Genomic DNA, 13,384 nt, shown 5'->3' with positions numbered 1-13,384 from the left:
AGGTGAGGAGGAAACGTGAGCATTCTCGTGAAGTAGTTTCTCTTTTCGAATTGTAATGGAGTTTGTTACGGTTGTCGTGCGTAGTTTAGAGGTTAGGGTTTGGATTACAAGAATGTCGGGGAAGAATTCGTTCGGATGAAATTTTTTTTTTTTTATAAATGATGAAACGTGACTCGTTTTGCACACGTTCTACACGAACAGACACAGACAGAGGTTAGTTCGAAAAGTTTTCATGAAAACTCATATAATCGAGTATATTATAAATAATAAATAATACGAGATCGATTTACAAGTTGACGGTCTCGGTAAATCTAATCTGAAACCGGTTGAGATAAATATCTGTGCATCGGAAAAATCGATATCGTTTCTTGCACCCGTTCTTGCTCACGCCGAGCAGAAGAAACGAGCAGAAAGATAATTTCAAAGTGTGTGCTCGATCGGTGTGCATTATTATCGATCGAGTTAGCTTAAAAATGATCCGAGATATATATATATGCAGTTATGCAGCTGGTTGAAAGGGGTACATTATTCATTTGATCTCTCCGGTAGCCTTGACGCGTCTCGTAGTCAGCTGATGCGGTGCCATCAACAGATATTCAGCGGTGGCACTGGGACAGAGTTTATATTCTTCCACAACCGGATCCACCGATACGAATACGTGTCAAGTGGGGGGGGAAGTTTCGAGAATAAACGTCTTCCAACGCGTGAAAATTAATATCTCTTCCCCTCTCGAATCGGTCTGTCAATCTTTTTTTTTTTTTTTTTTTAATTCTTTTTTAATTCGCATACCAGACTTTCGTCCGAAGAAGAAACGATCCGCCTTGCTCCTTCTCGCCAATTCATTCGTTTCGGAGAGCACCAATCGAGCGTCAATCAATCAGGAATGGCACCTCGAGCGAGATACCTTGTTGGCTAAACGCTTATTGACCTTAATCATCGATGGAGTTAATGTAACAATGGATATTGCATCGAATTAATTATTTTGTTTCGATTATATACGTTTTTCAGATGGAATATATATATATATATATATAATGACATTGGATACATTTTGATAAAAAACTAATAGAAACTGTCGTAAAAAAAGGAAAAAAAATTTTACCCAAAATCAATTCATTCAAGAAAATTAATAAATTTTCTTAAACGTATCTGCTGATAAATCTAGCAGAGTCTTTACGACCTGTTCTTTCAAGATAAGATTACAGAGCACAAATAATATCTTCGAGCATACCTGTACGATACAGACGCAAGAGGTCAGTGTACAGTGAAATAACCTAAATCTTCGATCTCTCGCCTAGAAATTCATACGATCCAATCCTTTCGAAAAATTAAGAGAAAAAAAAAAAAAAAGAAAGAAAGAAAGAAAGAATAATAGAACGAATTGTGATTAAATTTCGCATTTTGCAAAAAAAAAAAAAAAAAATCAAGAAATTACACGTTACAATAAGAACGTTCTTATGAATAAAATTTTGTCAGAATAATAAGCGAACAACTATGTGTAATTTTCCACAATATCGTGGAGGCATCGTGCCGATAAGGAGTAATTTGATCGTAACACTGCATTTACCTCGAGTTAACTTTCCGTGCGTGGAGAGCCACGAAAGCGATCAAAACAATAAAAGCCTTTCTCGAGATCCGATATGAAAACTTAATAATTCGGTACAATCGACTTTCTTTTATTGCAATCCAATGTCCAACTCTCGTCGATGCTTAATCGAATTCGATGCTCTCGACGAATTTTTTCATCTCGGATTAATTCGATGAGATATCTCCTTGTTGAATAATACAAAAAAGAAATTAGTTTAACGAATATAATTTTCAATGTTCGAAAAGATTTTTCAGTTCGATCGTTAATTATGAGATTATTGAATTAAGAAGAAAAATGTTTAAACGTCGATTCGTTAATTTTTAGATCTTTTTGTTATATTTTTGTTTTTTTAAAAACATTTGATACAATCTCAACTTTTCGACGAGCAGGTTTTTACACGAAGGCGGTGTAAATACAATCGTATAACTTTATCAGGCAATTTGTAACGCGACATCGACGAGGTCAACGAAATGTGTTTTCAGAACAGAATTGCACGAATTGCAACTTATCGTGAACATTATCTTGGTAATTGCATTACGATGTTTGAAGACCTTGCGAAAAGTGTATCGCTAAGAAATTCTCCACGAGTCGGTGATTATATCCCATAAATTCGTGTCGAGCGATTCATGCTATTTCTCGGGATCAGAATTCTATTTCGAACGTCTATTTTACTCAAAACTATATATTTTTGAGACAAAAACAAAAGAGAAACGTCACGAAAAGCTTGAATTCAATCCGTATCCTTTATCCTTAAGTATTAACTTTCTTTTCAAAAATGTCATAAACCAAATTTTCATTTCAAAGTTCTAAAATATTCATCTCTGAAATCTGTAATGAAACGAAATATTTAAAATTTTCTTCGATATAAATAAAAACTCGTTTCGTAAAAATTTAACAATGAAATTTTCGGACAATATATGGATAGTATATGGACGAGCGGTTGATCAAACTTGCTAACCTCGAATTCATAATCTCAAGATCGTCGAGAAAATGCTCGTCTAACAATTTGTGAAAATAAAATCGTTACCGAAGAGAGCAATATTTTCAGTTGCCAATGGCAGGAAATGGCCGATAAACCGTGGAAGATGAAAAAGGTCTGGCAACCTGTCGTCGAGTGTCGCGTCTGTTAATCAGAGGGACGGACGTTTACCGAGAAACGTACGGTCAAAACACTCGCGAAATTGGGACGCGTGCCTATTTTTCGAGCGTGACGCAATCAGTATGCGCCGCGGTGCATCTCGAGCCTGCCTCATGTTTTCAGGCCGATCAGTTGCCGCACGCAGTGAGCCGAGCCGGGTCAAGCCACTGAACATTTAATTTTATCGTGTCGCCACACGGTTCTTTCTCTCCGATAAAACGCCAAGCCTCGTAAAACAATCCATGACGATGGCCACACAAGAGAGGAAAAACGATGAATCCATTTCTGCACGTTTCTTCGAGGAATAATGACAGACTCGGTCGTGAGAAATGCATGCCCGATCATCGAGACGCGAGAATCGATTACATTTGTGTTGTATCGAATTAAAAAACGCTTTGAAACTTTTCAAAATTTTCTCACTCGTCGACAATTATCGACCGGATAAGATATTTCGACCTATACTAAAAATTCCTTAAAACGTTAAATGGACGCGGGGAAATTTTAAGCGCGTTTCATGCTCCAATAAGACGTGCGTCGTTTTTTAAAAGGATCGCCGCCAAGCGAGACGTAATCCCTACGAAGATCTAGCTCGCAAATGCCTCGATGGCCTGGTTAAAAATGCATTTCGCCCGAGAAGGGTTTCCCGGCGAAGGAAGGGGGATAACCTATGCACGGATTCAGCCAATAAGGGGTCGGTAACATAGGGAGCCGAAAGACTTCGGTCGATCATGCAGGATGAATCACGTGAACGAGCTCGAAATCGAAGCGTTATCGATCCCCATCCACCGAGCGGGAGAGTGAAAAGGAGGAAAGGAAAAATAAAGAAAGTCTTGCTGTGTTAGATAACACAGGGGTCACCGGTTCATCGTTGCGTTTCCGACAACGCATCCCTGGTTTCCTTGGAATAAACTCGCGTATCGTGATTACGCTCGCATATTTCTGGAGATGGGTCGTTGCTTCTGTTATTTAAGTGGCGATTGCCGGTACGTATACTGGTGCGCGATGCGGTTTAGGCGCGCAGACGCAAGCGCATGCGCGTTACGTGACCGAAGAATCATTTCGTCGAATATCTGATATACTCGATTGTACGTTTTTTCTTCTGCCCCCTCCTCCTTTCCGTTTTTTTATATTGAAAGCAAATATTGCCGATTAAATATTTTCTTTGTGTCCTCGAACGTGCGAGACGGGAATAAGCCTGATAATTCGAGCGAACGTGGATGAATAAGAACGGTTGTTTTCGAATTGATGGAGATTATTGTGGCTCGAGATTTATCGAGGAACAAAGTTTGGGAAAATAAACAGATATACATTTCATATGTATATTTCGTACGTTTTTTTTTTTATCATTTTGAGAATAATTGATTCTCAAAAGATCTAACAAAAATTTGTATATCAACAGGAGAGGAGAAAATTTGAAAATTCTAAAAATTTATACGCATTGGGAACGAAATTTCTAACGATATATATATATATATAAAAGAAACTTTTTGTAATTTTTCTGATTGTAAAAAATAATTCTAACGTTTCAGATAATGCAGACTATGATAGATAGGCTGGATTGTAAAAGGGAATCACAAAAGATTATTCCAATTGCATTTGAATTTACAATTTCGTATTTCGTGAGACCGCATCGAGTTAGACTTGGCCTAGTTACCACTTGGACAAACATCGTTCTCTAAACTTTGAATTACCGCTTTCCTCTGATTCCTCCAGCCCGCAATTTTTCACGAAAAGAAGTTAAAAAGTTCCTTTCCTCGCCGCCACTAAATCTCCGTCAGTCGTTATACATATACAGAATGTCTCTGCAAATCGTTGTATTAAGCAATATGTTATATTAACCAGACGGTGATTCAAACATCGATCAATTTATACAATTACATTCGTATTCGAAATATCTTTAAAATTTGATCTACTCAAAAATACAAATATTTTCGACTCTATTATTTAGAACCGTGGAATCATCATTTTCTGGTCACCCTATGTGAATGTACGTCGGTTTTATTGTTAGGCTTGTTATAAGTAACACGACCTTGGACGTTTAACACGTGAAGTAAATTTCACTTCACGAGAGTGGTTAAAGACCTCTTGAGATGACCGTCGAACGAGAAACAAAGTTTTTTAGCTCCCTCAACACCTTGGCCTCGCTCGAGTCTCTATTATATTCGATATAAAAAAATTTTGGAATACACGATCGGCCAGACGAGACCAGCGAATAAAAAAAACTTTGAAAAGAATATTTATGTTCGAGCTTATTTATATAAAAATTAATACGAAAAAAAAATTCGTATGCCGGCAAATTTATTTCTTTATTCATCAACAGAGAGAGAAATTATTTAATAATTTGTTAAAGATTTATATGTATACATTTATTAATTTTTTATTATTAGATGCAAACTTGGCGTTTAACTTGCGTCAATCCGAACTTGTGTGCATGATTTTTAAAATTCAAATTAATATTTAAATTTATGTATGTATTTAAAAGAATTAGATACAACAAAATCTTTGCCTCATTTGCATCGAGTTAAAGGTTTCAAATATATATTTGAACGCTCGTTCGCAGAAAGAAAGTATACAAAAAGGAGTTTTATATTCGAAAGAAGAAAACGAAGATTCATTTATCCCTTTAAATGATCGGATGTAAGAAAGTTCAGATTTAGATAAGAAAGAATAAAAAATAAAGAATCCCATTTAAAAACTGTATTTGCTTTTATCCTGTGTATTCATTCACGTTATATTCTTTAACAAATCTAAAAATACACACAGAAGCATAAAAAACTCAAATTTGCAGAAAAGAAACTTTTATAAAAATCCCGTGTGCATACGTTTACAATTCTATTCACCATTACATTACATACATTCATGATACGTATATTGTTCACAAAACGTCGATCGAATTAACCAGACTACTCAATTCAAATTCAAGTAACTTTAAATACAAGCAACACAACTAATTCTAAGTAAGACAGAAATACTTTTGAAAGCTATGTAACAAAAGCTGTCACTTTAAATTTCAAGATTAATTAGAAAATTACCAATTGCAAGCACGCGAGAATAATTTTTTCAGAGATCAATTAATGTGAACAAATGTGGAAGGGAAATAAAAATATTACACAAGAAGAGTGTATATTCGTAAAAGAATTACACTTTTGACAATTTAACAACCATCGACGTCGACCAAGAGAGCTAGGAAGGGAAAAAAGAGAAGAGTCATTCGGCCTAATTGCAACTTTCGATAGGCTGGCCCCAAATTCCAGAGAAATGAAAAAAAATTTCCAAGCAGAGGAACGTGCGTAGAAATCGAAACGTCAAAGGCTGTTGTTCGAGTGGAGATGGTTACGTAACCGTGCACACTGGTGTGCAAGCGCGTTGCCCATAAGTGTGGAGGGAAGAAGAAAACTCGTCGCCCATGGCGGTATAAAACACGTTGCCTCGTGTGTTTATCGCTCTCGTCCCATTCTCGTGACGCGACACGAAACTGGAGGCCGTGTGGATGCGCACCGTGATAATGCACGGCTGTTATCACAGCCTTCCTCCAGTGGCCGTGCTGCCTTATCGGTCGCTATCGATACAACCATCGGATAAAACCACCGGCTCCGCGAAACACTTCAACTCACGTTCCAAGGAAATATACTTGGTGTAACGTTGGAAAAGAAGGAAGAGAGAAAGAAAAGGAGAGGCGAGACTCGAGATTGCTCAAGACGAGCAGCAGAGAGAGTGTCGCGCCGCAGAAGTATAGTGCAATCTTTTCTTCGAATTTTTTTTTTTTTTTTTGCTAGATTGATCAATCAATAACGCGCGAGTTTGTAAACATTTTTTTTTTTTTCAGATCGATGCAATCGTGCGATTAGAGCTGTGTGGTGTGATCGATGGAGGCATGGTTGATATATCAGATGTTGTTCCAACGAATTTTTTTTTTTCTCTTTTGTTTTTATATTGTTAATTATAACGGTCCTTGAATCCTTGGAATATTGTCACTTTCGACGTCTCTATTTTATTTTTTACAAGATTTAAAAAAAAATAAGAAAGAGGATGATATGATAAGGGTGAATTGAGAATTATTCGAACTCCATTTCTTTATCAGAAATCAAGTGTAATATTTTAAAAAACGTGAGAGTGAATAAATTACAATTACAAGTATTGAAGAATTTCCCAGCCTCCAAACTTTCTGCTTATTATATTTCAAATATCGGGTGTGAAGTTCCCGAGCAAAAAAGCGACAAAAAGCAAAAGGAATAATTTGTGATCGAAATGTTATTTTATCGTGCCAGGCTAAATTCATCGAGACATCTACCTCGAAAAAATTTACCTCTTATTCTTAACCTGCCTCAATTAAATAAATCGAAAAGAAGAGAAGAAAAAAGTGGAGGGGAGGGGAAGAAAAGGAAACAGCTTGATTTAAAAACATCGATCGATTTATGCCGATGGTGCGATTCTAAAATTCATCGGGCAAGCGTCAACTACCGTTTCCAATCCCGAGAGATCGTTTCAATCAGTAACGATATCTGTAGATTTAAATTTCGAAGCGATGGCGGCCGGCGGTCGTTAAATTTGAATTTGTAAATAGGAACGGACTCGTTGCGTTGAGGAACACGGCTGGAGGAAGATACGTGTCGCATGATACGTATAATACCGATCATCCGTTCATTTTTCTTTTCCGTTTTCTCGAGAGAAAGAGAAAAATCGTTGCCTTCAATTAATCAAGATTTAACGAAGAAACGAAAGAAGAAATGTTTTCGATCGGAAACATTTCACGATAGATATATGGCTGGATATTTTTCTCCGTTGAATATTTCGAGTTTGAAAATATTGCACGATATTTATAAGATAAATTATTTACACGAATTTAATTATCACACTTATAATATTAAATAAAATAACAAAGCGAGAAATTTAAGAATTCTAAACTCCGATACTACTCTTTTTATTCTTTAAAAGCTTTCAGGCAAATATTTGTTAAAAATGAGAAAGAAATGAAGAAAAGAAATTGCGACTCTAACAACATGTATTCTGTAAATATTTATGAATATCTATTTATAATATCTATATCTCAAATATATGTATATTTTTGATACAATTATTCACAATAATTATTGCATATGCAAATAGCGCATGAGCTACAAACCGCGATACCATGAACATGAATAAAGTCAAAAGCGCGCAAAAAAAAAAAAAAGAAAAATTTTTTTTTTCCTACACTTTATAACTTGTGCTTTACTTCATAGAAGCGCGAACGAAAAAACTGACCGAAAAAAGAAAGAAAGAAAGAAAAAAGCGCGGCAAGATGACAGTAGAATGATCCGACGTGTCACAGCCCCAGAGAGGCGAGACGTCAGAATTCCATCTTCGAGAGAATTTACCATAGAGCATGATAAGCGTAGTTGTAGTTCAACAGACCCATGCACACATTCGTTGCCGATAGGGCGGTATTATTTTTAGATCGCATTCTATTTTCGTGGAGGTGGGCTCGCGATACATTCGGCCGATATTTATCGCGGGTATACGCGCCTCTCGCTATTTACGGGAAGAATCGAAAGTGAATTGGAATCCGACTCTCGACTCTTGCGAATCGTTCACCTTCGTTTCATTCACTGGCACGAATGACATGTATCGACGATACAATGTGTGTAACGCGATAAATGTACACGATGAAAAAATATGTACGTTTTCACAATTTACCGCACGAAAGAGAAAATTTTGAGAAGATAATTTTGTGTAGAAAATGCTACGATATTTTAATTATTGATAGGTTAATTATTGGATGCGAGAAATTTGATTGGTTTCATTCAAAATTGGAAATTCGTGTCTAATGCGAAGAATCCTAAGAACGTAGATGATCATCATTAAGTTTCGTATTCCGAATTTCTTTTTTGATTTTATTACCCTATGAAAAAGCTAATTCTGTAAATATAATATGTAATATAATGTTCGAGGAATAAAATAAATGGAAGTTTGAGTGGTTGTGAACTATAATTTTTTTTTAATACGACACCCACTTCAAATGAATTCAAATGTGCTATTAAATATTCTTCTTCGTGTCAAGAGATCATTAACAAGCATGAATAACAGAAGAAGAAGAAGAAGAGAAAAAAATGTTCAAGCAGTGAAATATTTACTTGAACGTCGAATATATAAAATGCAATTGAAGGATTAAAGAAAAAAAAATATTTATATAGCGTGGATAAAAATTAAATAACATTGATCTATTTTATTAATTTTAACTTTTAATAATAATCAATGTACAATAAAAAAAAAAGGACTAACAAATATCCATTAAGAATTTTATTAAAAAGATATTAGGTTTCCCGATTGACTGCATATCGAATATATAATAAAAAGATAAATATCACATGTGGAGAATTAATGAAAGAACGTATCCCCGTAGCGAAGGGAGGAAAGCAAAGTTTATCCCGGCGCATAAATTGAACGTGACGAGGGAGAGAGCGCGGCGTAGGAGCGCGCGCGCGCGCACACGCACCAACACATCGTCGACCCACTCCCGGTCCCCGATCTGACCTCGCGCGCACATTCGTTCACGAACCTACCTCACTTTGCCCCGCGACAGACGTAAACAAAACCGTGGAGTGCCCCATAAAGAGCGATAGATACGCGACGAAGATTATATACGTATGTATAACACTCGGCCTCGAGAAACAAACGAGAATAAGACGACAACCGACGACTTAAAAAAGAGAAACATAACAAATATCTATTCTACGTATATATTAAACAGAGTACTCACATAACGACGTGTACACGATGAACCGGCAGTGGTCAGCGAGCGGCACGGTCTCCTGTCGGAACACAGGCGGCAGGGCCAAATAGAGAAACACTTGCACTGCGTTATTATAATATAACACGTGTACCACACGTCACTGGTTTCCGATCAGATCTCCCGTGAACCGGCCAACCAAGTCTGTTATATACGATATATACACCACGAATCGAACGACTCACGACGAATCCTAGAAGAGCACCGGTTTACAACGGCCGGCCTCGCCTCGCCTCGCGAAACCACGACCAACCGTCCGCGTCGTTTTCGGTCTGCCCTATTGGATATATTCCCTTTGAACACACCACCACCGTCGTCGATTCCCCGTCGTTTCTCCCAACGTCGTGCACTTTTCTATCCGTTTTACTTCTTCATCGACGACAGTCACTCGTGTGCTCGTTGGTCGTGTATCGGTGAAAGGGGAGCGACGTTAGTCTCGCGTGTGCACACGATGTTCCTACTACGGCTGCTTGTTCTCTCTCTCTTTCTCTCTCTCTTTCTCTCCGTTTCTGTCTCTCCACTCCTAGTCGATTATATGTTATTCTCCCTTTCGACGGTTGCTCCAGACACAACGAGACACACGGGCACGGGGAATCGATGAACGAAGAAGATATATACACCGGGGCTGACGTTCCCGCTGCCGTGCCGCGAACGGCCAAACAAAACAGACCAGAAGACGTTTTAGAGCTATTACGCACGTTACAAACTCCGCTCACCGCTGAGAGTGCAAGCGCGCGACTGCGGCGCCCGACGCCGCTTATGCGCCGGCCGACTGCTTCCTGACTCGGCCACCGTCCTCGACAGTGGCGCCACGGTCGAGCCACTGCCCTATCACTGGTCGCGCACCGAAATTCGCTGCCTCGAGTCATGCAACGCGTCGCCGCGCGCGCTCTCCAATCTTTCTTTTCCACGAGTCGCTTTTCGCAATCTTTCGCTGCCGAGAGAGCCATTGATGATAAGTGCAGAGCTGCGTATTACGTGGGTTTAAGCGAACGATCACCTACGACGGGAGATAACGTTTTTTTTTTTTTTAGCTTAGCGAATCGGAGAGTGGGGTTTTGGCAATCGATTATTGGTAGATGAGTTAATGGACGATTAAGTGAAGACGATAGGTGAGACAATTAAGGATTAGATCGAGATCGTTTGGCTACTATTTATTTATTTATTTTTTTTTTTTTTTACCGGTGATTTATTATTATCGATATAATCTTAAAGAATCATCACGCTTTGCGAGTGGTATCGTTTCTCTTTTTTCTTCTAACGATATTTAAAATACAGAAGAATAAATAATAGGGACAAAATTTTTGTTGTTTTATTTCTTTTTAAAATGTACGACATTGCCAACTATTTGCAGAGGGACGACAGAGTCCACCACTCGCGTGTACCGGCTTTTGTATCGAGTTTCATAGTTAGGTTGAAAAGTGTTGACAACGCTTCTGGCTGAATAGAAAAACATTCGTGAGGCAAAAGCGACGATAAGGTTTCAGAAATTGTGCGACACACGGACGAGTTCATTGCTTTGTTGGTCAATAGCCATTGCATTTCACCGTCAAAACAACAAGAGCCTTTATTAATTTATAGCGAGTGACTCAATGGTCCGAATAAAGCTGCTGAATATCATCGCGAACGCAACTAGTTTTATTGTACGCGTTTTCTAAAGTCGTGCCAGTTCTCCTTCCCACATCTGCCAATCGAAAAAGTATCCACCTATTGTGCGAACTCCATACGGATCTCACCCATTCTTCCTAATTAATTAAAACCAATCATCCACGAGCACGAATAACTCGTCCGTTTTAAAATTACTTAAAATATTCGATCATATTTTGAGATCTGCGAGTAATCATCCAGTCCTCCTCTAAAATAGAGGAGTCTCGGTTTCAGGCTCCAGGTGCCACAGACCGTTCTACGTGCATCGAGCACGTTGGCCACGTGACCAACGTGAGCCACCTTGAAAATTGGGCTAGTGGAACAGTCGGGCCGGTGGCGTAATAAAAACCATTGCGCGATTCCTTCCATTTTAACCAACCACCCGTGCACAACATCACCGCATGGGCGCGCACGCATGCAGATCATTCGACTCGTATCCCTTTGAAATTTCGCGATTGCCATGCCCTCGGACGGCCAGCCAGGCCGTTGGACGAAGGAACGCGTCAGCGTCTGACGAGGAGGAGACACGGGGAGGAGGGAGGCGGGGAGGAGAAGCTGCGCGGAGGTTGCCTGCATTCTCTTTGCCGGCAATCTGTGGTAGGAGGCATGTAGGACGAACGGATGGAGAACACCAGCGCCGATGTTCAACCACGCTGGAAGAGGAGTCGAGTCGTGCGTGCGTGCGAGTGAGCGAGCGAGCCAGGAGGAGAGGAAGACAGGAATAGTGGGGAGAGTGAGTGAGAAAGAGAGAGAGAGAGAGAGAGAGAGCGCGATGCAGAAAGAATGGCAAACCGGCGTTCGTAGAGGGAGAGAAGGAGAGGTTCGAAGGATGGTTGGACGAAGGAGGATGGGGCGATCGTCGGTGGCTAGGAACGGAGCGAGAAAGAAGGGAGGAGAGGGGAGACGGCAGCGAGACTGGCGAGTCTTGGACAGGCAAAAAACAAAAGTGCATCGCGGCAAGATGGCCGTCGACTGAACGACTCTCAAGGTTACGCGCTAGCATAGGGGAGAACGGAGACACCGAATCGGCCGCTTATGGTATATGTGTGCCAGCCTGAACCGCCTTTCCGAAACTTCGTCCCGGGGCCCGTTATTTATTTCGGGAATACGAGGAGAGTGCACAAGTAGGGAAGAAGAGATCGTTAAGCTGAAAAATTCGAATCTAAAAAAAGGAAGTTTTTTGCTTCCTATGAAAATTGTATATATAGTGAATCGCAGATATCCCGATCTGTCCTCAGAAGAGTGGAGAGTACGAAAAATCGTTGAAGGGAATTTTTTTTAGTAAAAAATTGGTCTCGTCGTTAAGAAGATTAAATATAATATACGGTGAAACAAGTGAAAGAAGTAAATATTTCGCGTTTATCGTTTAAAATTAATAAGCAAACGCGTCTCGAAAGGTGAATAAATTGGCCAGTTTATCCTACATCGAATGCAAAACGATACAAATTTCTGCATTCCCATCTCGAAAGCATGTTGGGACACGATATCGGATAGTATGTTCACCAGAGACGGAATAATGGGCAGGCAAAAAGGGAAGAAAGAAACCCGTTCGCCGGTGCATCGGTTGAAAGCTTCCACGGCCGCTTCTTACAGAGCTATTTTCGCCTAGCTGCCGGGTAAATTTAGTACGGCAGACCAGTTTCTCAGCCATAGTACGACAGATCCGGTCGATTTCTTCTTTTTAAACGAGGCGATGAGACACGTCAGGATGGCCGAGCGGTCTAAGGCGCTGCGTTCAGGTCGCAGTCCACTCTGTGGGCGTGGGTTCGAATCCCACTTCTGACAAAACTCCTTTTTTTTTTTTCTATCGCCACCCTAAAATCGTCCTAACGACCGTGACGAACACCACTCGTTATCCGCTCGTCCGTCGCCAATTATCGCCACCCATAAAAATGTAGATCTCAGGATGTGTTTGGTTTCTCTTCAGCCGAACATTCCTTCGTTAATGAAACAGTTTTATCAATTAATCATCTCAAAGAAATTCTCCGCTTAACCTCTTTAAATTCGTAGTTCGAAAAATGCTCGAAAGAGGGCGCTCGAAACGAACGAACACTTCCCCCTCCCCACCCTATCTCGAATAAAACGTGCCTGCATTCGATCACGACAAGCGCAAAATTCGATCCCGTCCAGCTATCAACCGTACTTTCATGTGCTCGTCAATTAATCGAGTTACGTAACAGGCACGGTGGAAACGGCACCAATCGCCGCCGCTTGATTTCACGGAAATCCTAACTGTAATCGT

The 13,384-nt window shown here is 39.7% G+C and overlaps 1 protein-coding gene and 1 non-coding gene across 2 annotated transcripts in view; one reads left to right on the top strand and one right to left on the bottom strand.

Moving 5' to 3' along the window:
* Nucleotides 1-10,254, bottom strand: part of Ecr (ecdysone receptor) — a 129,115-nt gene extending 118,861 nt beyond the window's left edge. The window contains exon 1 of the mRNA XM_086906221.1: nucleotides 9,466-10,254. The gene's annotated coding sequence lies outside the window, so the exon portion shown is untranslated. The remainder of the gene's footprint in view (nucleotides 1-9,465) is intronic.
* A 2,590-nt stretch (nucleotides 10,255-12,844) lies between these two features.
* Nucleotides 12,845-12,927, top strand: TRNAL-CAG (transfer RNA leucine (anticodon CAG)). The gene has a single exon. It is a non-coding gene; the product is annotated as a tRNA-Leu (tRNA).
* The last annotated feature ends 457 nt before the right edge of the window (nucleotides 12,928-13,384 follow it).

This window comes from Apis florea, unplaced genomic scaffold (genome assembly GCF_048593485.1).
Source record: "Apis florea isolate Af1SG1 unplaced genomic scaffold, ASM4859348v1 contig_2492_pilon, whole genome shotgun sequence".
Taxonomy (NCBI): Eukaryota; Metazoa; Arthropoda; class Insecta; order Hymenoptera; family Apidae; genus Apis; species Apis florea.
This window is presented reverse-complemented; position numbering and strand designations above follow the sequence as displayed.